The sequence below is a fragment of the Papio anubis genome, chromosome 6 (genome assembly GCF_008728515.1).
Source record: "Papio anubis isolate 15944 chromosome 6, Panubis1.0, whole genome shotgun sequence".
In the NCBI taxonomy this organism is placed as follows: domain Eukaryota; kingdom Metazoa; phylum Chordata; class Mammalia; order Primates; family Cercopithecidae; genus Papio; species Papio anubis.
In genome coordinates this window covers 95,217,476-95,245,335 of record NC_044981.1, presented here as the reverse complement: position 1 = coordinate 95,245,335, position 27,860 = coordinate 95,217,476, and the positions used below count along the sequence as shown (strand labels likewise).

The 27,860-nt window shown below is 39.2% G+C and overlaps 1 protein-coding gene across 5 annotated transcripts in view; it reads left to right on the top strand.

The window, feature by feature from the left end:
* The first annotated feature begins 211 nt into the window (after positions 1-211).
* Positions 212-27,860, top strand: part of MCHR2 (melanin concentrating hormone receptor 2) — a 67,285-nt gene continuing 39,636 nt past the window's right edge. Inside the window, exons 1-2 of one of the 5 annotated variants that reach the window (XM_009205733.4) lie at positions 26,183-26,633; positions 26,750-26,875. The gene's annotated coding sequence lies outside the window, so the exon portion shown is untranslated. Of the gene's footprint in view, positions 672-26,182; positions 26,876-27,860 lie in introns of those variants that run through there. The other 4 variants (XM_003897948.4, XM_031667321.1, XM_009205732.4 and 1 more) reach the window with 4 other exon arrangements.

The window sequence follows — 27,860 nt, the reverse complement described above, 5'->3', positions numbered from 1 at the left end:
ACATCAATAAACATTTGATCATATAAAAAGAAGGTCGGGTTTCTATTACTGCTTAGCTGAAAACACCTACAAATGTTCACAGGAACTTTAGAGACTACCGAAGTCAAGAAAAAATAATTTTGAAAAAAAATATTGAAAATAAGAAAAAAAAGCAAGCTCCGCGAGAGCAGAGATGCCTTCAGATTTTATTCGCGAAGGCACCCCACGCTCCTAGAAAAGAGCATGATGCACCCGATGCTCGGATTGGATGAAGTGACAAGGTAGCCCCGCTGGTTCGGGCGTTTGGCTGTTCCTGTGTCTTGACTCCCGCTTTGGAAATAGAGGTAGGGCTGGCTCCCAATCGGTCCCAGAGACCCTCCCACTCCTCCCCCACCTTCCCGCAGCTGGGACCCGCTTCGAGCTGTTTTTGGCCACGCGCGCTTATCGGATAGACCTGCAGTCCCGCAGAAAGGAAGGGCGCCCGGGCCGCCCGCCGCGCGGAGAGGACGCCAGCACCCAGGTGACGTCCCGCGGGCCGCCGCGAGGGGGGCCGGGCTCGGGCGTGGGCGCGCCCCAGGGCCCGTAGGCTGCGCGGCGGAAACGGCCTGGCGCCAGCTCCACCAGTCGCCCCTCCCCGGGGCTGGCTCGCCGGTAGTGTCTGATTATTGGGGGATCCCTCTCCATCCCAGAAGGTACAAAGTTTGGCTCTGTGGAGGCACCTCCGCCACGGAGCGGGGCGGGTGGGTGGCCGGCTAGTTTCGTACTCGGCAAAGAAAATGGAAACACAGGTGGGAAAAGAAAGAGGGAGTGGCTTTCCGGGAAGCAGCCGCCCGGACCGAGACCGCTGGAGCGCGCGGGGCTAGTTCATCCCGGCTCTCCATGGGGACTAAAGAGGCTGAACTAAAGTGGTGAAGGAGAGGAGGCGATCACTGGCTTGTTTGCTAAGAGTTCGGGAAGGCTTTTTTGAACTACAAAAGACAAATTTAGTTCTTCCTCCAGGTAGATCCCCGTGTCTCCTGTACGCGCCTCCGGACAGACTTCTGTGAAGCCCCCCTTCCCACTTAGTTAACTTAGTTAATATTACTCCTCTGTCACAGGACTCCTGCATGGTCAGGTCATCTGCACTCCTCAATGGCCCTAGGGAAGTTAGCTGTCAGAGAACTGGGGAGGGGGGCAGGAGGTAGCCTAGGCCCTTGCAACTCAGCTGCGGTTTCTGACAGCCTTTGAAAAACTCTTTCTAAAAATGTGCTTCTTGTATTTTTTTAATGAGGCTTTGCCCCAAAGCCTAATATCTTTGTTTGAGGTGGAATCTTCTTGTTAAAATGGTCCTGAAGCTACCACTAAAGAATCAGGCATGAACATAAAATCGTCTGGATTTTAGAAATGTGCAGGTATTTCATAGAACTTAGCTCAGCGCAAATGCGGAGGCGGTCTGTTTTCAATGAATGTTTTCTAACTTCTTAATATTGCATTTTTCTACTTAAATAATAACCTGTTTGTTAGTATAACTTAGTGGGTAGAGATGAGGGGGGAATACTGACTGGCTGGAAATGACTGAATTTGGTTGGTAACCCATTATATGTGTTTCATTTGGATCACAACATCTGTTTAAGGTCACAATTGAATTGGCCTTTTGCAGAGCAGACACGCCCTCACTTATTGTCTCATGGCTGTGACAAGATAATTACAAGGGCAATGTTATTCGACTCTTAGCCTAACACAGACTATTAGACTGCACAAAGCATTCCAATTCCAAGAAAAAAGTTTTTCAAGCCTGGGGAATAAAGTACCACCAATGTACAGGCCACTGAATGTTTCTGAAATATTAATGTAGATAGTTAGACAGAGATTGAATAGGGAAGGAAAAGCCACCAGGCACTTTAAAGAGGAGCCAGGAACAATCCTACAGGTCCAAGATGCTGTGAGAGAACCAGTTTCATTTTTAGTGTCAGCCTGGCTCTCCTCAAAAACTAGAAATAGATTTTGAGGGGAGGTCTGTTATGTATACTGCTAAGTCCAGTGTCTATTTTGAGAGGCGAGCCTGTAGATTTAACCCAAGTCGTGGGCTAAATGCACAAGAGGCAGCAATTATCCTACCAGACACCCAAACTCCCCAGCCTAGCACTTTAGTCCTAGAGTTGGGTGGGCAGGGTGGGGAGCCTCCTCCTTCACAGGACCTTTGAATGCCCATTAGACCTATGGTCCAGGACTGTCCAGTCAGAGGTCCTAGATGCCCTGCAAGGGACAGTCACAGCTTCTACTCCACAGGGATGGAAAATGCCCCTGTGCCCTCAAGATGCCGGGATGCCTCTGCCTTCCGCAGTGACACCCCCTCACCCAGCATGACTTCTCTTCCTTCAACCCAGCCGGAAGAAACCCAAGCCATCACTTATTCAGTCTCCAATTTACTCATCTCCAATCCCTTATGTATTTATTTTTAACATTCTGATTCTAAAACGTGAAATGAAATAAATACCGGTGGGGAAAATAGAGCAAAGTTGGAAATGAGAAGAAGAACCTTCTTCATGCCTCAGGGCTGAAGAAAAGAAAAACACTTTTGTCAAGAGCCTGCTCTGTTTTAGGCAATGTTCGGATGCTTCATTTCATTAAATCCTCACAATAACTGTGTAGAGAGTATTATTCCCACCTCACCTATGGGGAGACTGAGGCTCAGACAGGTTGGTGACTACCTAAAGTCACACTGCTAAAAATGACAGAGCTAAGATTAGGCCTAAATTTGTCAAATTCTTCTAGGAAGGCAAGTATGCTTTGCTGGTGAGGGCTGTCAGGGAAAGCCCAAGCAGCTCTGTCCTCCAGCTCCATCTGTCTTCCAGCTTCCCTGAGGAGGATGAGCTGAGGCTGAATCTGCCAGAAGCTGTGCCTGGAGAGCATGTGTTCACCGCTAAGGTCTCCTACGGAGATCCTGGGCCCCACAGGTTGCTCTGCTCCCCTCTTTTCCCCACTCTTTATCTCCATGCCTGCACCTTCTCACTCCTCTGACCCCAAACTGTTTGATGCTACAATTCCAGAATCATTGGCATATGCCCTTTCTCTCCCTAAGGTTACCACCCTTTCACCACATGCCTGGGTCTCTCCTTTCTGTCCCATCCCAACATTATTGGGAATGTCATAAAGACGCCTCCAAATAAAGCAGGAGATGCATATCTAAGGACATGCTAGATGTGGCTCCAAGGTGTGAAGAACCGAGGGCCTGGAGCTTCCAAGCCGCTGATGCCCTGATCAGGGTGGGAAGGAGGAGAGGTGAATGCTGAGGCCTTGGGCAGGGCCCAGTATTGGGGCTCCTCTATCTTGGTGAAGGGCAGGAAGATAAGGAAAAAAAATGTAGAGAGACAGAGAGAAGAGGAGACAGAATTATGCAAATGGCTTTTATCCAGGGAAAAGTTTATGATTATAGAAAAGTTTTTAAAAATTAGATTGATTGTGTAAAATTAATGCTGATGAAATGACAGTCTTTTGTAAATTCTGTATGACTTACAGCTAACTGCCATGCAGCTCAGTAACAATTGTGTATTTCATTAAATACAGTTCCAAATAAGTTCACCGTACATTTTACTTAATTAACATACATTTTTAAATCTTTCTATACTCTCAGGACTAATAAAGTTTCTCTTGAATACTAGCTTCTGGCATGATTATCAGATCATCATTGAGGTAAATAAATACACGCACACACATACAGGGTAAATAATGTGTTTATCCTATGACTCTAACATTCAGAGAGACATAGATGGAAATCACATTTTATGAGAAAAAGTTTTATCTTTGGGATTTGTATTAAGCATGTAAAATATTGGCAAAGTTTTTACTGTGCTGAACTCAAGTCTGATACATTTAGTAGCTCATTACTCCAATTTTAATGTAGGGTTGCAGAACACTGAAGTCTCATAACCTGGGTCCTACCTTGTTCTAAATATACCTGACATCCCACACCTTCTAAATAATTGAGCTAATTCATTTACAATGCTCTGCTCAATTTCAGTAAGATGGAATTTAGTTTTTGTTTTGTTGTTTAAAGCCAATGAACTTGCAAATGTACTTGGTTGAAAATGCCTTTTAATCTTAGAAATGAAAAAAAAGAATATGTATTGCTACTTAAAAAATCTAGGTGAATTTTTTTCTCCAACTAAAATTCTTCAGAAATTTAAAAGAAGCTGCTGTCTTTGAGGGAGATTATTTCACAGAACACACATAAAAACATTTTTTAAATAAAAATGTTATAAAATTGTGAACTATTAAGGCATTTATTCCATAAATTCTGCCTAAAATATTTTATATTTCCAAAAAGTGGAAGGAGAGTACAGTTTGTTCTTTATAGAGAGCCTCTATATCAGAGACATATGTAATGTTCTCGAAATATTTCTTGATTCTTTCAAGCAGCAGCTACAAGGTCTATGTAGCTCTACAGGAGCAGTTTGGGACCCTAAAGAGAGAGGAAACATTTCAGGGGGACCATTGTTCCCATTGTCTTCTCAGGGTAGAGGTCAAAGGTCAAAACATAATTTTAGAGCCTGACACAACTGGGTTTAATTTTTGGCCCTACCACTCACTTACAGAGGAACCTGAGCAATATCCTCACCCTCTTAGCCTCAGTATTTTCTTTGGCAAAATGAAGATAATACTAGTATTTGCCTTTGATCTGACTGTGAATTTTGAGTGAGGTAATGTACATAAGGTACTTAATACAGTATCTGGCACATTATAAACATTCTATAAATCTTGCTTAAAATTGGCACTTTACCTCTTTATCTTGGTTTTAATGTCTTCCTTCATGAAAATCTAGGCAATATTTTTTTAATTTGATATTTTTTTAAATTTAATTTTGATTTGATTTTAATTTAATATTTTTTAATTTGATTTGATTAATAATTTTTTAATTTATTTTTTTAATTTAATATTTTTTTTTAAATCTGAGGCTCAAGTGATCCTCCTGGTGGGTAGTAATTTTAAACCTGCGGTGTATTTCATATGATCTTAGACCCTCTTTCAGCCATTTGAAATGCTTTTTTTTAACCTGTGTTTAATATTTATTTTTCTCGTAGGAGTCATAGGTGTTTTCATGAATATGACTATCTACATGCATGTGGGTAAACATCCATTTAGCTCATGGAGACATTCAAGCTGGTCTCTTAATTGACTCATAAAGGCCTTGAGAAGCTAACATTAGTCATAAATAAATACTACCTGATGGCCATTCTGGAAGAGAAACCTAGTGTGCCATTCATTATATGGAAAAAGGTATACGCCTGCTGGTAGCAACGTATCCCCAATAACAATCAACTGTTAGAAGATGCATGTAAAAAAGATGGACTGATGTGTCTTCTCATCCTCCATAGTATTTAAGAATGTTCAAAAGTGAGAGGTAGAGGGTAAAAGGAAGGTCTTTCTGTTCTATTTCTACCTATGACAAATGTTGTTGGTTGATAATCTCATTTTTCCTTGCCTTGAATTTGGGTGGCTCTGAGCTTCAGGCAAGTCTGTGTCCATTTCTAGCCCCATGGGGGAGGATGAATTGAGATTACTTTAGACCAATTACTGTAATTGCAGTCCTCCTACCAATGCAATGATTGGTGTGGCAGAGAGCATGTGACACAATTCCAGCCATGATACTTGTGGGCCAGTGTGCAAAACAGCTGCTGGGAAAGGATTGCACTTTCTCTAAAATGTCCACAAAGAAGGGATGGTCCTTTCTGGCTTTTATTGTGCTTACATGACAATGAGCATGAGCTGCTGTAATCATCTGGTATCCCTGTGGGGACCATCCTTGGAAAATATTTGTGTGCTGAGGATAGCTGCAGTGGAAAAGAATGAAAAGACCTGGACTCTGATGTCACTATTAGGCCACTGAAATAAGCAATCTTGAAAGTACCACCCTATCTTCCCCTGTGAAAGTCTACCCTATGGACTTCACTGTTACGTTTAAGCTATTTAGGGCTGGTCTTCTGTAACTGACAGCTGAAGACAACCCAAATGATTTACACGCCAGCCACAGAGAACCAAATCAGAAAACTCTTGCAATGAATCCATCCCTTGGGACATCAAATGAGTTAAATATTCTGCTGAAGTCTATGGCTGCCTTAGTTCCAGAGATGCAAATAATCCCTAATGATTTTTAACTTAGCCTCCTGTTTTAATGCCTTTTTGAAGAAATGATTAACCCTCTATAGACTTGTTGGTCTCTTGTTTCCTTTTCTTTTCTTTCAATATTGGCCTGCCAATCTTATCAATAAAAAAAAATAACCTTTTGTGCCCACATGAAAAATTTTAAAACAGTGTTTATTTTGGGGTGCTAATGAAGTGAATTCAGTCTCTTTTATGTGTTTATCCATTTATTTCAATTTTTATTGTTTCTTTTTAACTCTTAATTTCTTATATTTTGCTTACTTTTTCTGTGTACTGTCTTGATCTCTTTTGCTTTCAGTGTAGTTTTAAGTGTATGTGTGTATGTGTGTGTATGTAGACTTTTGGAAGAAGCATAATGTAGTGGAAAAAGCATGGAATGTTGTGTCAAACTTTGGTTTAAATCCTGACTCTGTTACCTAATTTTTGTATAGTTTTTGACAAATTCCTTAACCCAAAGTAAAAAGAATGGTGGCGAGCATGGAATGTATTTAATTGTAGAACTAATCCTAAAGCAAGGGTGGGGATTTGGATGGCATATTATATGCTGTGAAAAATTTTAATTACCTAACCAAATAAATTGGTTTAAATACCTAACCAAAACTGGAAGAGGAAGAGGGAAAGAAGGTGAAAGGTAGAGTAAATTCACTTATGGCCTTGTGTAATATGTCTGAGTCAAAGGATATACTGACAAAACAAGCATTTAAAGTATAAGGATTAGCCGGGTGCAGTGGCATGGGCCTGTAATCCAAGCTACTCAGGAGGCTGAGGTAGGAGAATCGCTTAAACCCAGGAGGTGGAGGCTGTGGTGAGCTGAGATCACGCCACTGCACTCCAGCCTGGGCAACAGAGCAAGACTCCCTCTCAAAAAATAAATCAATATTGTGATGTTAACACAATACAATACAATACAATACAATACAATACAATACAATACAATACACTACAATACAATGCAAACACAATACAGTATAAGATGTACAAAGCTAAAACTAAAAATATATTATGTTGACCAAAATTCAGCAGTGGAGGGCCAGAGGAAAAAAGCAAGGAAGGGGAAATATGCCAATGTTATCATTTCCTTTTTTTATTTTTATATATTTAGGGGTCCATGCAGTTATGTTACGTGGATATATTTCATAGTGGTGAAGTCTGGGGCTATTAGTGTACCCATCACCCAAATAGGATATATTGTACCCAATAGGAATTATTTCATCCCTCACCTATCTCCCACCTTCCCACCTATTAGAATCTCCATGTCTATTATTCTTCTCTGTATGTCCAGGTGTACCCATTGTTTAGCTCCCACTTATAAGTGAGACTATGTGGTTTTTGACTTTCTGTTTCAAGTCATTTCAATTAGAATAATGGATTCCAGTTCCATCTATGTTGCCATAAAAGACATTATTTCATTATCTTTTGTGACTGAGTAGGATTCCATAGTATACATATATACCACATTTTCTTTATCTGCCCATCAGTTGATGGACACTTAGGTTGACTGCATGACTTTGCTAATGTAAATAGCATTAGATAAACATGCAAGTGTAGGTGTCTTTTTGATACTTGATTTCTTTTGGGGCGAGGGGTAGATACCCAGTGGTGGGATTGCTATATCAAAGGGTAGTTCTTTTTTTAACTCCTTGAGAAATCTTCATACTGTTTTCTGCAAGGTTGTACTAATTTACATTTCCACTAACAATGTATAAGTATTTCTTTTCTCTGCATCCTTCCCAATATCTGTTGGTTTTTGACTTTTTAACAATATTCATTCTGGCTGGTGTAAGATGGTATCTCATTACGGTTTTAATTTGCATTTTTCTGATGATTAGTGATATTGAGCATTTTTTTCATATGTTTTTTTGCCATTTGTATGTCTTCCCTTGAAAAATGTCTGTTCATGTCCATTGCTTGCTTTTTAATAGGGTTATTTTTGTTTTTTGTTTTTTGTTTTCCTGTTGATTTGTTTCAGTTCCTTGTAGATTCTGAATATTAACCCTTTGCCAGATGCAATGTTTGCAAATATTTTCTCCTATTCTGTAGGTTGTCTGTTTACTCTGTTGATTATTTCTTTCGATGTACAAAAGCTTTTTAGTTTGATTAAATCCCATTTGCCTATTGTTTTTGTTGCATTTCTTTTTGAGGACTTAGTCATAAATTCTTTGCCTAGGATAGTCCAGGATAGTTTTACCTAGGTTTTCTTCTAGGATTTTTGTAGTTTCAGGTCTTACACTTAAGTCTAACCAATTTTGCATTAACTTTTGTATATGCTGAGAGATATGGGTCCAATTCCATTCTTCTGCATATGATTATTCAATTTTCCCGGTACCACTTATTTAATAGAGTGTACTTCCCTAGTGTATGTTTTTGTCAGCTTTGTCAAAGATTATTGATTGTCGAGGTATGTGGTTTTACTTCTGGGTTCTCTGTTCTGTTCCATTGATCTGTGTGTCTGTTTTTATGCCCATATCATGCTGTTTTGGTTACTATAGCCACAGTATAATTTGAAGTCAAGTAACGTGATATCTCTAGATTTATTCTTTTTTGTTTAGTATTACTTTGGCTATTCAGACTCTTTTTTGGTTTCTTATGAATGTTAGCATTGCTTTCTCTAATTCTCTGAAGAATGATACTGGTAATTTGACAGAAATTTCATTTAATCTGTAGATTGCTTTGGGCAGTTTGGTCATTTTAATGATACTGGTTCTTCCAATTCATAAGCATAGGATGCTTTTCCATTTGTTTGTATTATCTCTAATTTCTTTCATCAGTGTTTTGTAGTTATTTTTGTAGAGATCTTTTTAACTCCTTGGTGAAATCTATTCCTAGGTATTTTATTTTATTTTGGTAGCTATTGTAAATGGGATTGAGTTCTTGATTTGGTTCTCAACTTGATCATTATTGGTATAGAAATGCTACTAATTTTTGCACATTGATTATGTATTCTGAAACTTTACTGAAGTCATTTATCAGATCTAGGAGTCTCTTCAAGGAGTCCTTAGGGTTTTCTAGGCATAAGATCATATCATCAACAAACAGAAATAATTCAACTTATTTTTTTCTGATTGGATGACTTTTCTTTCTTTCTCTTGACCGCTTGCCCCAGCTAGGACTTTCAGTACTAAGTTCGAATAGTAGTGGTTAAAGTGGGCATCCTTGTATTGTCCCAGTTCTAAGGGGGAATGCTTTTAACCTTTCCACATTCACTATGATGTTAGCTATGGGTTGCCATATGTAACTTTTATTATTTTGAGGTAAGTTCCTTCTAAGTCTAGTTTTTTGAGGGTTTTTATCATGAAGTGATGCTAGATTTTACTGAATGCTTTTTCTGCATCTATTGAGATTATCACAGGGTTTTTAAAAATTCTGTGTATGTGGTGAGTTACATATGAAAGAACTAAAAGATAATATCTAAACAATTAAAGTCTAAAAGTAGCATGTAAAATTAAACAAAGGTAACCTATAAAACAAAAATATACATTTTCCTAAACATTGTTAAAAAACAAAAAGACACCATGAAAAATGTAGAGAAATGAATGTTTCTCTTTCATGTATAAGTGTGTATATATATGTATATGTATACATGTGTATGTGCATGCATGTGTGTATAACAAGACAAAATATGAAATATTTCTGGACGTCTTTATTATGGCAAGATAATGAATACCCTTTATGTTTAAGCCATTTGTATAGAGTTTTTTGAAACTAGCAAAGACATCCCAAATGATTCACCTGCCAGCTAAAGGATACCTAATCAGAAGCCCCTTGTAAAGAGTCCAATCCTTCCTTCCAGAGCTAAAAACAAACATATCTGTTATTATGATAGATGCAAAGGAGTTAAATTCTATCTCTATTATTGGAAAAAGAACTTCAAATTGGTTTATAATGGAATATCCAACCCTATGCTGTAGATAAGAAACATCCCTTAAATAAAGCAGTTCAGAAAGGTTGAAAAATAAAAATATAGGCAAAGGTGTATCAGATAAATGCAAACGTAGGCACACTTTTTAAATAACAGATGAGCATCGTGTCAAGGAAGTCAAGAGAAGAGAGTGTTTCAAGGAAGACATTTGCAGTGATGTTGGATGTTGCCAGGAAACCAACTAAAATAAGGACAAAGAAGAATTACTTGGATTTAGCCAACAGTAAGATTGGGTAACCTTGAAAACGATGGTTTTATTAGAGTGGTGAGACAAAAGCTTGAATGTGATGATTTCAAATTCTTTTTGGGGGAACAATTAGGATCAGGCTTGCTTCAGAAAGTTCAGAGTAGTGGGCAGGTCCATTTAATGAAATAGTATGTATAGGGCCTAGTAAAGGAAAGATAATTGACATGCATATTCTGCTAGCTCAGATGACCTTTTGAGACCTAATTCTACTTGTGACATCCTCTATAGACAAACATCTAAGTATGAGGACTCAGGAGTGAAAACAGTTCTTTTCCAAGAGTTGTTGCTAACCCCATGGCAGGGACTGGGCACGGTGACTCGCACCTGTAATCCCAGCACTTTGGGAGGCCAAGGATGGAGGATCACTTGAGCCCAGGAGTTTGAGACCAACCTGGACAACATGGTAAAACCCTGTCTCTATAAAAATACCAAAAAAAAAAAAAAATTAGCTGGGCATGGTGGTGCACTCCTGTAGTCCCAGCTCCTCAGGAGTCTGAGGTGAGAGGATTACTTGAGCCTGGGAAGTTGAGGCTTCAGTAAGCCATGATCGCACCACTGCACTCCAGCCAGGGCAGCAGAGCAAGACCCTGTCTCTAATAATAATAAGATAAAACAAAACAAAACAAAAAAACCAAAAACATCATGGCTGGCACCAGCCACATATACCTTAAGAAAGACCAGTCTCACCAAGACAGTGCTCTGTCTTGAGTCCGAAAGGGAGAAAGGGAGCATCTAGTGTCACTTTTCATTTGTCTCAGCATCTAATAAGTAACTTCTTTCCCTAACATCTAATGTTTGAGTGCTCAGTTTGATCAGCCTGCGTCAGAGGTTTAGGGAGAAAGGAAAAAGCCACTTCCCCATCAAAAGTTCATCGTCCAAATCATGGCACCCATAATAGCACCCCAATTAAAATTAGGTTTTTTTTTTTTTTTCCTGGAGAGTAGGTCTCAATCTGTTGCCGAGGCTGGAGTGCAGTGGTGCAATCTCAGCTCACTGCAACCTCCACCTCCCGGGCTCAAGCGATCCTCCTGTCTCAGCCTCCTGAGTAGCTGAGACTACAGATGGGCACCACCACACCTGGCTAATTTTTTTTTTTTTTTTTTTTTTGTAGAGACAGGGTTTTGCCATATTGCCCAGGCTGGTCTCGAACTCCTGACCTCAAGTGTTCTGGCTGCCTCAGCCTCCCAGAGGACTGGGATTATAGGCATGAGCCACTGTGCCCGGCCCCAGTTAAAATTGTTTTATACATCAATGTTAGATTTCTGAACAGCCATCCTGAGTAGGGTTGGGGAAGGTGGGTTGATGTGAGTCATTAACTGAGGCTTAATTTAGGAGGCGATTTGAAATGGACCACGAAAGACTGAAAAGGAATTTTGTCAAAGTGGGAGACAAGGCTGCCATAACTGCAGTGAGAACTAATGAAGGAAGCAGTGAAGCTGTGAGGAGGAAAACCTGAAATTCCATCTGAATAGAACAGAGACAGGTAGGGAGCAGAGGGTTTAGGGAGATGTGAAATCAGAATCTAGAATATGGAATTAGATACAAGATATATGGGAAGTTGTCGGGAGGGATAAAGTCGACAAGCATTGTGTTGAGCTTACACCATGTGTTTACAGTAGCTAGCAGTTTTGGGGAAGTGCATGTAAACACACAACTAATAATTATGAGGTATGTGTAAAACCTGAGAGTATATAGAAAGGGGAGACTCACAGAGCTGGAATTAATCACCGACTGTTTCTTAGAGGTGAGCCATTTCTGAAAAGAAGAGCTTTCCACATCAACAAGGAAGGAAAGAGACTTTCATGCAGAGAGAACTTGAGAGAAAGCACAGCTATGAAATGAATAGTAACAGCAGTGATAACCAACACATTTCCTAGTTGTCGCGTGCCAAGTGCCTTACATCTCATTTCCTCGCAACAGCCTCATGCAATGAGTTATATTATTCCCATTAAACAGATAGGAAACTGAGTTCACAAAATAGGTTAATGAATTTGACACTGTTCTCAATCCTTGTAGCGTAGAACCTGGATTCATCCCCAACATCTCCATGTTTAACCACACATACCACTTGCCAGATCCCCACAGAGAAAGAAGATTTTCCCAGAGGCCAGACTCCAGTTTTCAGGAAAACAGCTCCAGTCACAAGCCAATGTCCAGTAGTGAAACATGTTTTTTCTTATGGCCACCCTCTTCTTTGTGCTTGAAACTCTTATCCCACAGGGAAGTGTTTAGCAGAAAAGTACCAGTCAGTTTTATCTCAACTCTAATAAGACATTTTTGTTTTTTGCCTTCAATCTAGAATGTTACATGATAGACATAGGATTGCTAAGTACATGCTTGGACCACAGCGTAGGACAATCTGTACTTTTAAAGTAAAAATAGTAACAATAATAATAATAAATTAATAAGCAAAAGGACTGACAGCTAGAAAAACCTCTAGGTGCTTATTTTTACTATGGTTGATTTCTGATTGTCAAAGTAAAATGTCTCTTATTTTATAAGCATTTGACCTATTTGAAAGATATGAAGATTATCTAAGGATTTTTCTTTTGTTAAATTTGCAACCCTGCTTTGACATCCACTCAAATATGTAATAACTTTTTATCATAAAACCTGAAGCAGAAATGAATGCTAATATTTTCATGCAATCCTTCTGGGATTGCAGTGTCTGAATGGATATATCTTTTCTTTGATGCTTTTGGAGCTAGTTTCATGTAATCAGTACCTGTCAGTGGAGCACTGAATATTGGCAGAATAAAAAATTATTCCCCTTTCTCATTGCTATTAAAGGCCTCACTCCCAGTTTTAAGTCATCCATAATTTGATTCAGCAGTGAAGATCCCAATACAGAGGGTATTTTATGTCGATGGTAGATCTGGTCCTTGGAAAGGTTATATCTCGAAAATTATGTTTCTCTGTCTCTGTCACTCTCCTCTCTTTCACTCACTCTCGCGCACTTGTGTGCATGTGCGTGAGCGCGCGCACACACACACACACACACACATGCTTTCACATTGAAGTTTTTCAAGTCCATCCCATTGACTATGTGGGCAGCTCTTCCCTGCCTCTCAGAAGGCTAGTGGATGAACCATAGTTCTATAGAACTATCTTGACCTCCGAAAGCTTCCCCCAGGCTCTCAGAACTGGATCCGACCAGGACATTAGCAGAAACAACTTCAGTCTCAGCTTGCCCTGACTTGGCAACCAGATGGTCCCAAGTAAAATTATTTTTCCTTAAAGTGAGCTTAGTCCAGATTCAGTGGAGCACATTGCCTTCTTTTAAAACATCTCACTCATCCCCATAGGTGAGACTGTGATGCTGGGAAAATTTATATGTGTACCTGAGAATTAGTGTTTAACAAGGGCCCATAGCGGGTCGAGTAAAGTGTGCTAGTGTGCTTTTAGAATGTTTACTTTCTCATTAATTTATAGAAAAACTACAAAACAGAATAATCATCTTGTAAGTTGAAATGATCAAATTAAACAAAGATCTTTAACAAGAATGTGTCACCAAGTTCATATGAGAGTACTTTAATGCTAGCAAATTTCAACAACAAACAACTCACTTCACAAAATAAAGGCTTGTAGATCAGTTGAGCAAAGTGCGAAGTCATTGAAACATTTTTTTTCTTCTTAATTTAACTGTCTCTGCAAAGGAGCATACATTTTTCAAAAATTTTCTTCTTTAAACCTATTAAAAGATCCCTCCTCATGGAATTCTTAAAAGCGATATAAGGTAAATCAGAATTAGATTAATTAAAGGATATTAAATTAGCAACAATGTAAATAATCACTGTATGAATTGTTGTCAAGGATATTCTCTGTAGTCAGCTTTCCCAGGCAGCTTTGCCCAAGACAAGTAGGAGGCACAAATACAAATCACATATGTAATCTTAAATTTTTTAGTAGCCACATTTAAAAGTAAAAAGAAACAGGTGAAATTAATTTTAATAATACATTTAATTTACCCTATTCTAGTAAAAATTTTATTTCCATGTGTAATCAATATAAAGTAATTATTAAGGATTTATTTTACATTTTTTACACTTAGTCTTCAAAATCAAGTGCGTATTTTATACTTACTGCACACCTCAATTCAGACAAGCCACACTGCAAGAGCTCAATAGCTACATGTGGCTAGTGGCTACTGTGGTTGTAGGGAAGTTCAATGGAACATGCATACTGTGCTGCTATCTTAGGTGATAGGAAAAAAGAAAGATGAATAAAACATGACTCCTGCCCTCAGTGAGGGCGAAGTACAGGGATTCTTTCAGGCTGGGACAGTTTCTTTCCTTGGGTGTACAGTGCTGCGTCTATGGACCTTTCTGCCAATTAGAGACTCTCTGTGTTCCCAAGTCACCGGACTCCCATAATGTCAGAAAATGGGCAAAATGTGCTGATTTTATTAAAACAAGACGCTCTACCACTATCAACTGAAAAACTGTTTTAATAAATACACCAACCTATAATGTCTGTGAAGTAAATGATATTCCCCATCCAACCCACCTCCCTCCGTCCCACCTCCCACCACTTGGATGTGGCACCTTTGAGCAGTGCACAACCTGCATCGCCATACCAGAAGACCTGCTTATTCCCTTTGCCTAGTACTGGCCATGGCACCTTTTCATTTCCCCAGTTCTTCCCCTGCCTGTACTCCAACCAACATCAGAACAGGGCTGTCTAATTAAAAGCCCACTAACGATCTCACACTGACTGCGGCACAAACTGTGAAGCAGGGTACATTTTTTTGGTGTCCTAGCCTTTTGTAGCCACCCCCAATGTGCTATCATCCTCTTTCAGGGAGGGCCAACGGATGAGCTGTTCTCCTAAAGAACTGTCTTGACCTCCCATAGCCTCTTCCAGAATCTGTAAGATGGGCAAGTCTAGGAAATGTCCTCTTAACACAACCTGCTTTCAGAGGAGAGTCAGATGGCAGTCCTTAATTCTATATCATGCATTGAATACAATACTTAATCATTCTCAGGGGTTTTCACATTATAAGCACCATTTGTACTATGGAGATGAAAGTCTACATTCTCAGTTAAATTAATGTCAGATAAGTAAGAGGTGGGGCATCTCCCTGGAGCTGCTGAAATGCTGCTAATCAAGTGGAAACTTACCTTGCCTCTGATTGTGGCCCTGCCAGAGAGGCCCATCAGCTGCACTTTCTTCCTTTGCGTTCCTCTATACCTTTGCCACATGATGTTGGGATCCCTGTTTATATTGATTCTTAAAGTGTTTTTTCCCCTTGCCTGCTCAGTTCGTGGGTATAATTTTTGAGTTTACCTCATATTCGAAGTATTTATGTTGTTTGTACTAGTTTCCAGAAAAGCAGTGATATGGTCAAAGATTGAATATTAACATCATAAATTACACTTATTATCTAGCAAACTTTATTATGGTTGAATTAGCTAGCAGTAGCCTTTTTTTTTTTTTAAGTTTTAGGGTACATGTGCATAACGTGCAGGTTTGTTACATATATATACATGTGCCATGTTGGTGTGCTGCACCCATTAACTCATCGTTTACATTAGGTATATCTCCTAATGCTATCCCTCCCCCATCCCCACAATAGGACCCGGTGTGTGATGATCCCCTTCCTGTGTCCAAGTGATCTCATTGTTCAATTCCCACCAATGAGTGAGAACATGCGGTATTTGGTTTTCTGTTCTTGCGATAGTTTGCTGAGAATGATGGTTTCCAGCTGCATCCATGTGCCTACAAAGGACACAAACTCATCCTTTTTTATGGCTGCACAGTATTCCTGGTGCATATGTGCCACATTTTCTTAATCCAGTCTGTCACTGATGGACATTTGGGTTGATTCCAAGTCTTTGCTATCGTGAATAGTGCCGCAATAAACATACGTGTGCATGCGTCTTTATAGCAGCATGACTTGTAATCCTTTGGGTATATCCCCAGTAATGGGATGGCTGGGTCAAATGGTATTTCTAGTTCTAGATCCTTGAGGAATCACCACACTAATTTCCACGACGGCTGAACTAGTTTACAATCCCACCAACAGTGTAAAAGTGTTCCTATTTCTCCACATCCTCTCCAGCACCTGTTGTTTCCTGATTTTTTAATGATTGCCATTCTAACTGGTGTGAGATGGTATCTCGTTGTGGTTTTGATTTGCACTTCTCTGATGGCAAGTGATGATGAGCATTTTTTCATGTGTCTGTTGGCTGTATGAATGTCTTCTTTTGGAAAGTGTCTATTCATATCCTTTGCCCACTTTTTGATGGGGTTGTTTGTTTTTTTCTTGTAAATTTGATTGAGTTTTTTATAGGTTCTGGATATTAGCCCTTAGTCAGATGAGTAGGTTGCAAAAAGTTTATCCCATTCTGTCGGTTGCGTGTTCACTCTGATGATAGTTTCTTTTGCTGTGCAGAAGTTCTTTAGTTTAATTAGATCCCATTTGTTAATTTTGGCTTTTGTTGTCATTGCTTTTGGTGTTTTAGACATGAAGTCCTTGCCATGCCTATGTCCTGACGGGTATTACCTAGGCTTTCTCCTAGGGTTTTAATGGTTTTAGATCTAACATTTAAGTCTCTAATCCATCTTGAATTAATTTTCTTATAAGAAGTAAGGAAAGGATCCAGTTTCAGCTTTCTACTTATGGCTAGCCAATTTTCCCAGCACCATTTATTAAATAGGGAATCCTTTCCCCATTTCTTGTTTTTGTCAGGTTTGTCAAAGATCAGAGGGCTGTAGATGTGTGGTGTTATTTCTGAGGGCTCTGTTCTGTTCCATTGGTCTATATCTCTGTTTTGGTACCAGTACCATGCTGTTTTGGTTACTGTAGGCTTGTAGTATAGTTTGAAGTCAGGTAGCGTGATGCCTCCAGCTTTGTTCTTTTGGCTTAGGATTTTCTTGGCATTGCGGGGTCTTTTTTGGTTTCATATGAACTTTAAAGTAGTTTTTTCCAGTTCTGTGAAGAAAGTCATTGGTAGCTTAATGGGGATGACATTGAATCTATAAATTACCTTGGGCAGTATGGCCATTTTCACAATATTGATTATTCCTATCCATGAGCATGGTATGTTCTTCCATTTGTTTGTGTCCTCTTTTATTTCACTGAGCAGTGGTTTGTAGTTCTCCTTGAAGAGGTCCTTTATATCCCTTGTAAGTTGGATTCCTAGGTATTTTATTCTCTTTGAAGCTATTGTGCATGGACGTTCATTCATGATTTGGCTCTCTGTTTGTCTGTTACTGGTGTATAAGAATGCTTGTGATTTTTGCACATTGATTTTGTATCCTGAGACTTTGCTGAAGTTGCTTATCAGCTTAAGGAGATTTTGGGCTGAGACAACGGGGTTTTCTAAATATACAATCATGTCATCTGCAAACAGGGACAATTTGACTTCTTCTTTTCCTAACTGAATACCCTTTATTTCTTTCTCTTGCCTGATTGCCCTAGGCAGAACTTCCAACACAGTGTTGAATAGGAGTGGTGAGAGAGGGCATTCCTGTCTTGTGCCACTTTTCAAAGGGAATGCTTCCAGTTTTTGCCCATTCAGTATGATATTGGCTGTGGGTTTGTCATAAATAGCTCTTATTATTTTGAGATATGTTCCATCAATACCGAATTTATTGAGAGTTTTTAGCATGAAGGGCTGTTGAATTTTGTCAAAGGCCTTTTCTGCATCTGTTGAGATAATCATGTAGTTTTTGTCTTTGGTTCTGTTTATGTGCTGGATTACGTTTACTGATTTGTGTATGTTGAACCAGCCTTGCATCCCAGGGATGAAGCCCACTTGATCATGGTGGATAAGCTTTTTGATGTGCTGCTGGATTCAGTTTGCCAGTATTTTATTGAGGATTTTCGCATCGATGTTCATCAGGGATATTGGTCTAAATTTCTCTTTTTTTGTTGTATCTCTCTCAGACTTTGATATCAGGATGATAATGGCCTCACAAAATGAGTTAGGGAGGATTCCCTCTTGTTCTATTGATTGGAATGGTTTCAGAAGGAATGGTACCAACTCCTCCTTGTACTTCTGGTAGAACTCGGCTGTGAATACATCTGGTCCTTTCCTTTTTTTGGTTGGTAGGCTATTAATTATTGCCTCAATTTCAGAGCCTGCTATTGGTTGATTCAGGGATTCAACTTCTTCCTGGTTTAGTCTTGGGAGAGTGTAAGTGTCCAGGAAATTATCCATTTCTTCTAGGTTTTCTAGTTGATTTGCATAGAGGTGTTTATAGTATTCTCTGATGGTAGTTTGTATTTCTGTGGGTTCAGTGGTGATATTCCCTTTATCATTTTTTATTGCATCTATTTGATTCTTCTCTCTTTTCTTCTTTATTAGTCTTGCTAGTGGTCTATCAATTTTGTTGATCTTTTCAAAATACCAGCTCCTGGATTCACTGATTTTTTGGAGGGTTTTTTGTGTCTCTATCTTCTTCAGGTCTGCTCTGATCTTAGTTATTTCTTGCCTTCTGCTAGCTTTTGAATGTGTTTGCTCTTGCTTCTCTAGTTCTTTTCATTGTGATGTTAGGGTGTCAATTTTAGATCTTTCCTGCTTTCTCTTGTGGGCATTTAGTGCTATACATTTCCCTCTACACACTGCTTTAAATGTGTCCCAGAGATTCTGGTATGTTGTATCTTTGTTCCCATTGGTTTCAAAGAACATCTTTATTTCTGCCTTCATTTTGTTATGTACCCAGTAGTCATTCAGGAGCAAGTTCTTCAGTTTCCATGTAGTTGAGCGGTTTTGATTGAGTTTCTTAGTCCTAAGTTCTAGTTTGATTGCACTGTGATCTGAGAGACAGTTTATTATAATTTCTGTTCTTTTACATTTGCTGAGGAGTGCTTTACTTCCAACTATGTGATCAATTTTGGAATAAGTGTGATGTGGTGCTGAGAAGATTGTATATTCTGTTGATTTGGGGTAGAAAGTTCTGCAGATGTCTATTAGGTCCGGTTGGTGCAGAGCTGAATTCAATTCCTGGATATCCTTGTTAACTTTCTGTCTCGTTGATCTGTCTAATGTTGACAGTAGGGTGTTAAAGTCTCCCATTATTATTGTATGGGAGTCTAAGTCTCTTTGTAAGTCTCTAAGGACTTGCTTTATGAATCTGGGTGCTCCTGTATTGGGTGCATATATATTTAAGACAGTTAGCTCTTCCTGTTGAATTGATCCCTTTACCATTATGTAATGGCCTTCTTTGTCTCTTTTGATCTTTGATGGTTTAAAGTCTGTTCTATCAGAGACTAGCATTGCAACTCCTGCTTTTTTTTGTTCTCCATTTGCTTGGTAGACCTTCCTCCATCCCTTTATTGTGAGCCTATGTGTGTCTCTGCATGTGAGATGGGTCTCCTGAATACAGCAAATGATGGGTCTTGACTCTTTATCTAATTTGCCAGTCTGTGTCTTTTAATTGGACCATTTAGTCCATTTACATTTAAGGTTAATATTGTTATGTGTGAACTTGATCCTGTCATCATGACATTAGCTGGTTATTTTGCTTGCTAGTTGATGCAGTTTCTTCCTAGCATCGATGGACTTTACATTTTGACATGTTTTTGCAATGGCTGGTACCTGTTCCTTTCCATGTTTAGTGCTTCCTTCAGGATCTCTTGTAGGCAGGCCTGGTCATGACAAAATCTCTAAGCATTTGCTTGTCTGTAAAGGATTTTAATTATCCTTCACTTATGAAACTTATTTTGACTGGATATGAAATTCTGGGTTGAAAATTCTTTAAGAATGTTGAATCTTGGCCCCCACTCTCTTCTGGCTTGGAGAGTTTCTGCCGAGAGATCTGCTGTTAGTCTGATGGGCTTCCCTTTGTGTGTAACTCGACCTTTCTCTCTGGCTGCCCTTAACATTTTTTCCTTCATTTCAACTTTGGTGAATCTAACAATTACGTGTCTTGGAGTTGCTCTTCTCGAGGAGTATCTTTGTGGCACTCTCTGTATTTCCTGAATTTGAATGTTGCCCTGCCTTACTTGGTTGGGGAAGTTCTCCTGGATGATATCCTGCAGAGTGTTTTCCAACTTGGTTCCATTTTCCCTGTCACTTTCAGGCACCCCAGTCAGACGTAGATTTGGTCTTTTCACATAATGCCATATTTCTTGGAGGCTTTGTTCATTTGTTTTTACTCTTTTTTCTCTATACTTCTCTTCTCGCTTCATTTCTTTCATTTGATCTTCAATTGATGATACTCTTTCTTCCAGATGATCGAGTCGGTTACTGAAGCTTGTGCATTTGTCACGTAGTTCTCGTGTTATGGTTTTCATCTCTATCAGTTCTTTTAAGGTCTTCTCTGCATTAATTATTCTAGTTATCCATTCATCCATTCTTTTTTCAAGGTTTTGAGTTTCTTTGCTCTGGTTACGTAGTTCCTCCTTTAGCTCTGAGAAGTTTGATTGACTGAAGCCTTCTTCTCTCAACTCGTCAAAGTCATTCATCCAGCTTTGTTCCGTTTCTGGCAATGAACTGCATTCCTTTGGAGGGGGAGATGCACTCTGATTTTTTGAATTTCCAACTTTTCTGCACTGCTTTTTCCCCATCTTTGTGGTTTTATCTGCCTTTGGTCTTTGATGATGGTGAATACTGATGGGGTTTTGGTGTGGGTGTCCTTTCTGTTTGTTAGTTTTCCTTCTAACAGTCAGGACCCTCAGCTGTAGGTCTGTTGGAGTTTGCTTGAGGTCCACTCCAGACCCTGTTTGTCTGGGCATCAGCAGCGGAAGCTGCAGAAGATAGAATATTGCTGAACAGCGAGTGTTGTTGCCTGATTCTTGCTCTGGAAGCTTCCTCTCAGGGGTGTACCCCGCCATGTGAGGTGTGAGGTGTCGGTCTGCACCTAGTGGGAGATGTCTCCCAGTTAGGCTACTCAGGGGTCAGGGACCCACTTGAGCAGACAGTCTGTCCATTCTCAGATCTCAACCTCCATGCTGGGAGATCCACTGCTCTCTTCAAAGCTGTCAGATAGGGGCATTTACCTCTGTGGAGGTTTCTGCTGCTTTTTGTTTAGCTATGTCCTGTCCCCAGAGGAGGAGTCTACAGAGGCAGGCCAGCCTCCTTGAGCTGTGGTGGGCTCCACCCAATTCAAGCTTCCCAGCGGCTGTTTACACCTACTTAAGCCTCAGCAATGGCGGGCGCCCCTCCCCCAGCCTCACTGCCACCTTGCAGTTAGAGCTCAGACTGCTGTGCTAGCAATGAGTGAGGCTCCGTGGGTGTGGGACCCTCTGGGCCAGGTGTGGGATGTAATCTCCTGGTGCACCATTTGGTAAGACTCTTGGTAAAGCGCAGTATTAGGGTGGGAGTTACCCGATTTTCCAGCTGTTGTGTGTCTCACTTTCCTTTGGCTAGGAAAAGGAATTCCCTTCCCCTTTGCACTTCCCAGGTGAGGCAATGCCTTGCCCTGCTTCAGCTCTGGCTGGTCGGGCTGCACCCACGGACCAGCGCCAACTGTCCAACATGCCCCAGTGAGATGAACCTGGTACCTCAGTTGAAAATGCAGAAATCACCTGTCTTCTGTGTCGCTCGCGCTGGGAACTGGAGGCTGGAGCTGTTCCTATTTGGCCATCTTGGGCGTGCCCCCAGACGACTGTTCACCTTGTTTTTAAGTAGATGAGTCTTCTTAATTCTGAAGCTGAGGAAATAGCATGACATTTCAAGTTTTTAATTTAAAACTTTGCTACATTTTCTTAAAGGATAAGAATAAGAGGAACTGACTTATCCACTAGGCATAGTAGCCATTATGCCCAGGACCCATAGGACCTCTAGGGACCAATGGAAATGTTTACATTTCTTTTATATTCAGAAGGGAAAAAAATAAATGTACTGCAAACTGGAGTACATTTGCCTTTATACCGATGCAATGGTAAATATGATTTTTTTTTTCTTTGTAGAGGAAGGGACTCACAAAGACAAAAGTGTCTAGAGCCCATGAAAGTAATGAAGCAGCCCTACTCTGTATGGTATCACAACTCCTGTGAACAGTCTCAGGAGCAGGGTACATTTTCTTCTGTTCTTCCTAAGCAGAGTAAATTTTCTTCAAAATTTGTCTCCCACTAAATGTAAAAACTTATCTAGCAAAATGATGAACTGGAGTTTTCCTAAGAATCTAATATGTCTTAGAAGGCATAAAACTTGAGTCTGAGCTCCCTAACTTCTTTTCAAATCCTCAAAGAACATTCCCTTCCAGCTAATACAGTTCAAGGTCAAAGGAGATTTTGAACATGCTAATTAAAATGTTAGATACTGCTTGAACAGAAGAAAATTAACTGTTATGCACACATTTTGAGAGTGATTCATGAATGAGTAGGATAACATGTCAGACTACATCTCAGACCCCAGTTGCTTATCAAAAGCTAAGTATTAACTTACACCAAACCAAATTCACTAAAATATAACTTTGTTATAAAAATGAAGTCAAAAGAAAATCAACAGGTCAGGTAAATATTGGCATTCTGGCCTCCATATGCCTAAGGTAGCTTTGGATGCTCTGGAATGTATGAGTTGCTGACAAAGAAATATCTGTGGCAAGGAGCCAGCAAGTGTGTGAGGCAAGAATGGCAGCAAAGGATGCCAATTTCTTAAAGGAAAAATTGGAATTTGAGCAGTAGGCCCTGGTTCCTAGTCAGCAAGCCTTACCTTAGCCTTAGACAGTCCCTATGCAGGGCTGGATGGGGACGGTACAAAAGCAGGTCTCAGAAGGTGAACTGAAGTAGGAAACAGGGTTTTGAAGATGCCTGGAGGTCAGGTGGGTGCATTGGTAAAGATGAGGTAGCTGGAGAGTGCTATAAAAAAGCCCCAGGTGGTGCTCCGTCAAAGTAGACAGATGCAGCTAACTTGCAGCAGCCACACCTGGAGTAGCTTGACCAAAAGGCATATATAGATGGTGGATTGAAAGACGAGCTGTGGCGCAACTGTGGCTACACAACCAGAGCCTACAGCAGTCCTGCTCCTTCACACCATCAGTAACCATCCATGGCTTCATCTGCTAGGACATTAATGCCATCTGGAGATGCTCCAAACCTGCACATAATTGGTACCCACCAGATTATGGCTGGTTTTCATATAGGCTGAAAATGCTCAGACATAAAACGGTTGAGACTTATGCAAAAATCACATAGTTTCCTAAGGCTATAGATTCTGAACTGTGAAATGGATGTTATATCATCATTGTCATTTGAAGAGATAACTAAAGATTATGCAACCCAAACTTGTAGAAGAAAGATAGAGGTTTGTTAGGCAGTTAATCAAAATATTATATTATTTTCCTGGATTTTATGTTTGGGATATTTTTAACTTTTTAAAATTTGTAATGTGCTGTCATATCTTTCTTGCCCTTAAATTTGTGTTTGTAAATTTGTGTTTTTCCTAAAGACCTTCCCCTAGTTGTATAAGCTGAAAGATCCACAAATCCTGCACCTGCTCCTGACTGTCTGCATACCCACCCTCAAACCGTGATTTTATTTTATTTTATTTTTATTTATTTTCTTTTTTTTTTTCTTTTTGAGATGGAGTCTTGCTCTGTCACCCAGGCTGGAGTGCAGGGGCCGGATCTCAGCTCACTGCAAGCTCCGCCTCCCGGGTTCATGCCATTATCCTGCCTCAGCCTCCCAAGTAGCTAGGACTACAGGGGCCCACCACCTCGCCCGGCTAGTTTTTTGTATTTTTTTTTTAGTAGAGACGGGGTTTCACTGTGTTAGCCGGGATGGTCTCGATCTCCTGACCTCGTGATCCGCCCGTCTCGGCCTCCCAAAGTGCTGGGATTACAGGCTTGAGCCACCGCGCCCGGCCCCAAACCGTGATTTTAATTCCTGCATCATTCCAGTGAACAGAAATTTCTCTCTGGTCACTTAGTAAAAGAATTCAAATGAAGGATGCTACGAATGTTTGCAATTGAAAAGTGAAATGCCTGTCAGTCAGTCAAGAATTATTACAAAGTTCAGTTGTTTCAGCTATATTGATTTAAGTGTTTAGCCACTACTTATCCTAGGGAGGTGGGTAAGAGGCAGAAATGAAGTAGTATGTTTAAAATACACTCCCAGCCAATAAGACTGTAATATTACATCATGATCACCAACTCATGGTGTATTCCTCATTAAGATAAACTCCATTAGTCTTTTCTGTCTAGCTTCTCCTTGTCACTTAGAGATATGTGGGCAACTGAGAAGTGAGAGGTGGAATGACCCCTAGCTTGCTTTCTAGCTATGAGAGGTGACCAAGCCTAATTTCCCCATATCTAAATCCAGTCACTCTAGCTGCTGTCTAAACAATATCAATATATAGAAATGGGATCATGGGAATGATCCACTTTCCTGTGGTTCTCTTCACTGTTTGAAGTGTTTTGAACTAAAAGCTGGTGCTATGTTTCTAAACCCATTCCCTGTAGATTAAGGACTAAAACCTGAGAGCCTTAACCTCAGCCCTGTCTTGGTTCACAACTCATTCCTACAGTTCTTACCACCTCCTCTCCATCCCAGGGTTCCATACCCCTAGTAAACAAAATCGAGTGCATAATGATGATCATGATGATTATTGTAATAACTGATATTACATGAACACTTACTAGAACACATTATTCTCAATACCTTTTTTGGATTATCACATTAATCATCACAACCTCACTATGAGATAGGTACTATTTTTTTACCAACGGGGAACCTGAGACTGAGAGAGATTACTAAACCAAATTCTTTGCTATAGGCACTAGAATGTGTGTTAAGTGAATGAATGACATAAAATAGAGTATGCCTGCAGATCATTGAAATAGAGATTTCACAAATAAAGTCTGAATAGAATGTAAGGAGATGGGTGGATCAGGTGAAAAATGAGATCCTCCAGTTAGTTGGGACATAACTTAGAGAGCAAATGTATAAAACTTGGATCCATAGGTGTGTATGGAGGGGGGATTGTTGACAGGTAAATGTAATTGTGAACATTGTGGCTATTGACATGTCTTCGGTGGTTTTCCTAGTTATTCGCAGTAGGTATTTTTCCCCATATGATTTTTTTCCCCTGATATTTAACTTGAAAATAGTAACAAAACAAGTGGCCAAAAGCTGGCTCACCAGTTCACTTAATCTCATCATCATGACTGTTTACTGAAATAAGTTGAAGATAATTATTTTAGGGTTTATGTTTAAAAAATAACCAAAACTATGAAATTATCACTACAGTGTAAATAAGCTCATCATCTGTTAGTTCTCGATTTAATCTCTGCATCATATTCCTCTTTGCCATGTATTTTTATTATCACTTTTCAGACTTCTTAACACTGGCTTTTTGCTTTAAAAAGCCTAATGTTCTTTAAATGCATTTCCCCTTTTGCTTGTCCTAGTCATCATGAATAAATTGTGTATGTATGAAGATGTCAGTGTATATAGATGAACGATGTGAATCAGAATATATTAAACTGACACTGTCAGTCTTCTTTCAACACCAACCTCACAAGCATACATTTCTCTCTTTTTTTTTTCCTTTAAGAAAAACAATCTTGCTACCAAAAGGCTCAACTGTTTAAGACCTGTTTTCTGGGGTCATATTTCAAGTAAGTGTCAAAACTTGCAATTTAAGGAATGAGAAAAAGGTTCATACTTTGAAAAGTATCAAGAAAAAAAGTACTTTTTTCTTTAATATTCAGGGTGATTGGGTTCAACCCAAAGGTACCACATGAGCACAGATGAAGAGACAGTGCAAGGGGGTTTTTGCAAAGGGGTTTTTATGCAGTTAATCTTATTTAGCATTGGCTTTCATTATAAAATTAGGGAGAGTTTTCCTGGATGAAAATGGCCCCTAGATATAATGAAATCATACTGAAGAATTGAGAGATTCTTTATACAAAAGATTCTTTAAAATAACCTTTTGATTAAATATTAACAATAATTAAAATGAACATAATTTAAATACTAATTCTTAAACTTTTTCAACAGCTAATATTTAATAACCATCAGTGAATTAATATTTTGTTTCTGTATATTTAACTAATGAAACAGTCTATTAAAAACACAAAGATAAGAATATGGTACTTGCTGAATCTGTGAAGTACCAAATATTGTTGGGCATTCACTCTTCAAGTTTAGCAGCCATGCACCTGGAGGGAAGGCAGCCTGCTACCTGCCACAGTTCACAAAACAAGATGAAAGACAAGTAGGTTATTTTTCTTGACACGGATTTATTATTTGATTTGGAGAGTTTCCCAGTTTGAAATTATATTAAGTTAATAAAGCAACGAATTTCTTACAAATATGACAAGGATTCACAAAATTCTACTTATGACGAATTTCCATTGGTACACTAATTTGCCTTTACTTTAAACTCCAGCATTTACAGGAGATGGTAAACATGAAGTTTTAATTGACACTGAAGAAAAACAGTGACAGCTAAGGTAAATGAGCTCTACTTTTTCAGGTATTTAAGGATAAAAAGGTTACAGTTTACTTTCAAAGTCCTTTCCACACACAGTATTATTTAGCATATTTCTTTCTTTTCTACTCTTTGAAGCTCCCATCTTCCTCAAAGGACTTGAGAGCTGGAAAATAAATAAAGCAAGTTGTATAGAGAGGTGGAAGGGTGAGGCTACAAAGCTTTGGGCTGAGATTTCATTAACCTGGGAGTTGTCAATAACAAGTAAGTCTTCTGACTGCAATTCTTTTTGGTTAAGCATTAAAAGAAATTAATATGTAGCCAAATAGATTATACTCCCAAATCTTATGACGTGAAGCCATTAGTCTTAGAAACACATGTGGGGAGCTATCTTCCTGTAGATTATATTTGGAGAAGAGATATTGAAATTCATAAATGATTTGTGAGATCATAAAAAATTGCTATCCATAATTCATTGGAAAAAGTTTGCCTATGGCTTAAACTTAAGTAATCATTTTCAAAAATGCATATGGCTCCCAAACCTATTCATTTGCATATATAATCTATATTTTCTTTTTTAAACTTATAGAAGTGCTTAAAAGGCAAGTGTCATAAAAGTTAACTTTCTCTATTTATCTTACATTTTATAATTACAAAACACTAGATTTTTGTGTATCCTAAATCTCTCTTAACACTAATATTTCATTATCTAAAAATGAAATGAAAATTAAAATAAATTAATCATTTTGGCTTTTTAAAAGAGCCACATCAGTTATTTTTAAAACAACATGAGGTAACTAACTGAATATGTTTCTCCATACAAATTTCTTCAATGAATTCAGCCAGTCAGTCATATTTATTGGTGTTCCCTGAAAATAGCTGTTTTGCTACATTTTTGTAAACACTTTGGCATTAAATTTTCGTATAACAGAACCACAATCAAAGTTAACATCATATTAGATGATTTTTAAAATTTGAAATAATCAATTTGGAAAGTAAAACAGAGCAGTGGCAGAAAATTAAGACTAAGCATTAATAAAGGAGAGAACAGAGAGTTAGATTATTGCCTTGGAACCGTATGGTCAGATGTTAGACTGGTTTTTTAACAATACTTTTACTGTTATTATAACCTGCAGAACCATACAGAAAACACTGGCTATCAAGGACAAGAAAGCCAGAACGTTTTTGGCTCATCAGGGTCCCTCTGAACCACTTACCAATCACAAGTTGCTCTCTCTTCAGAGGTGGC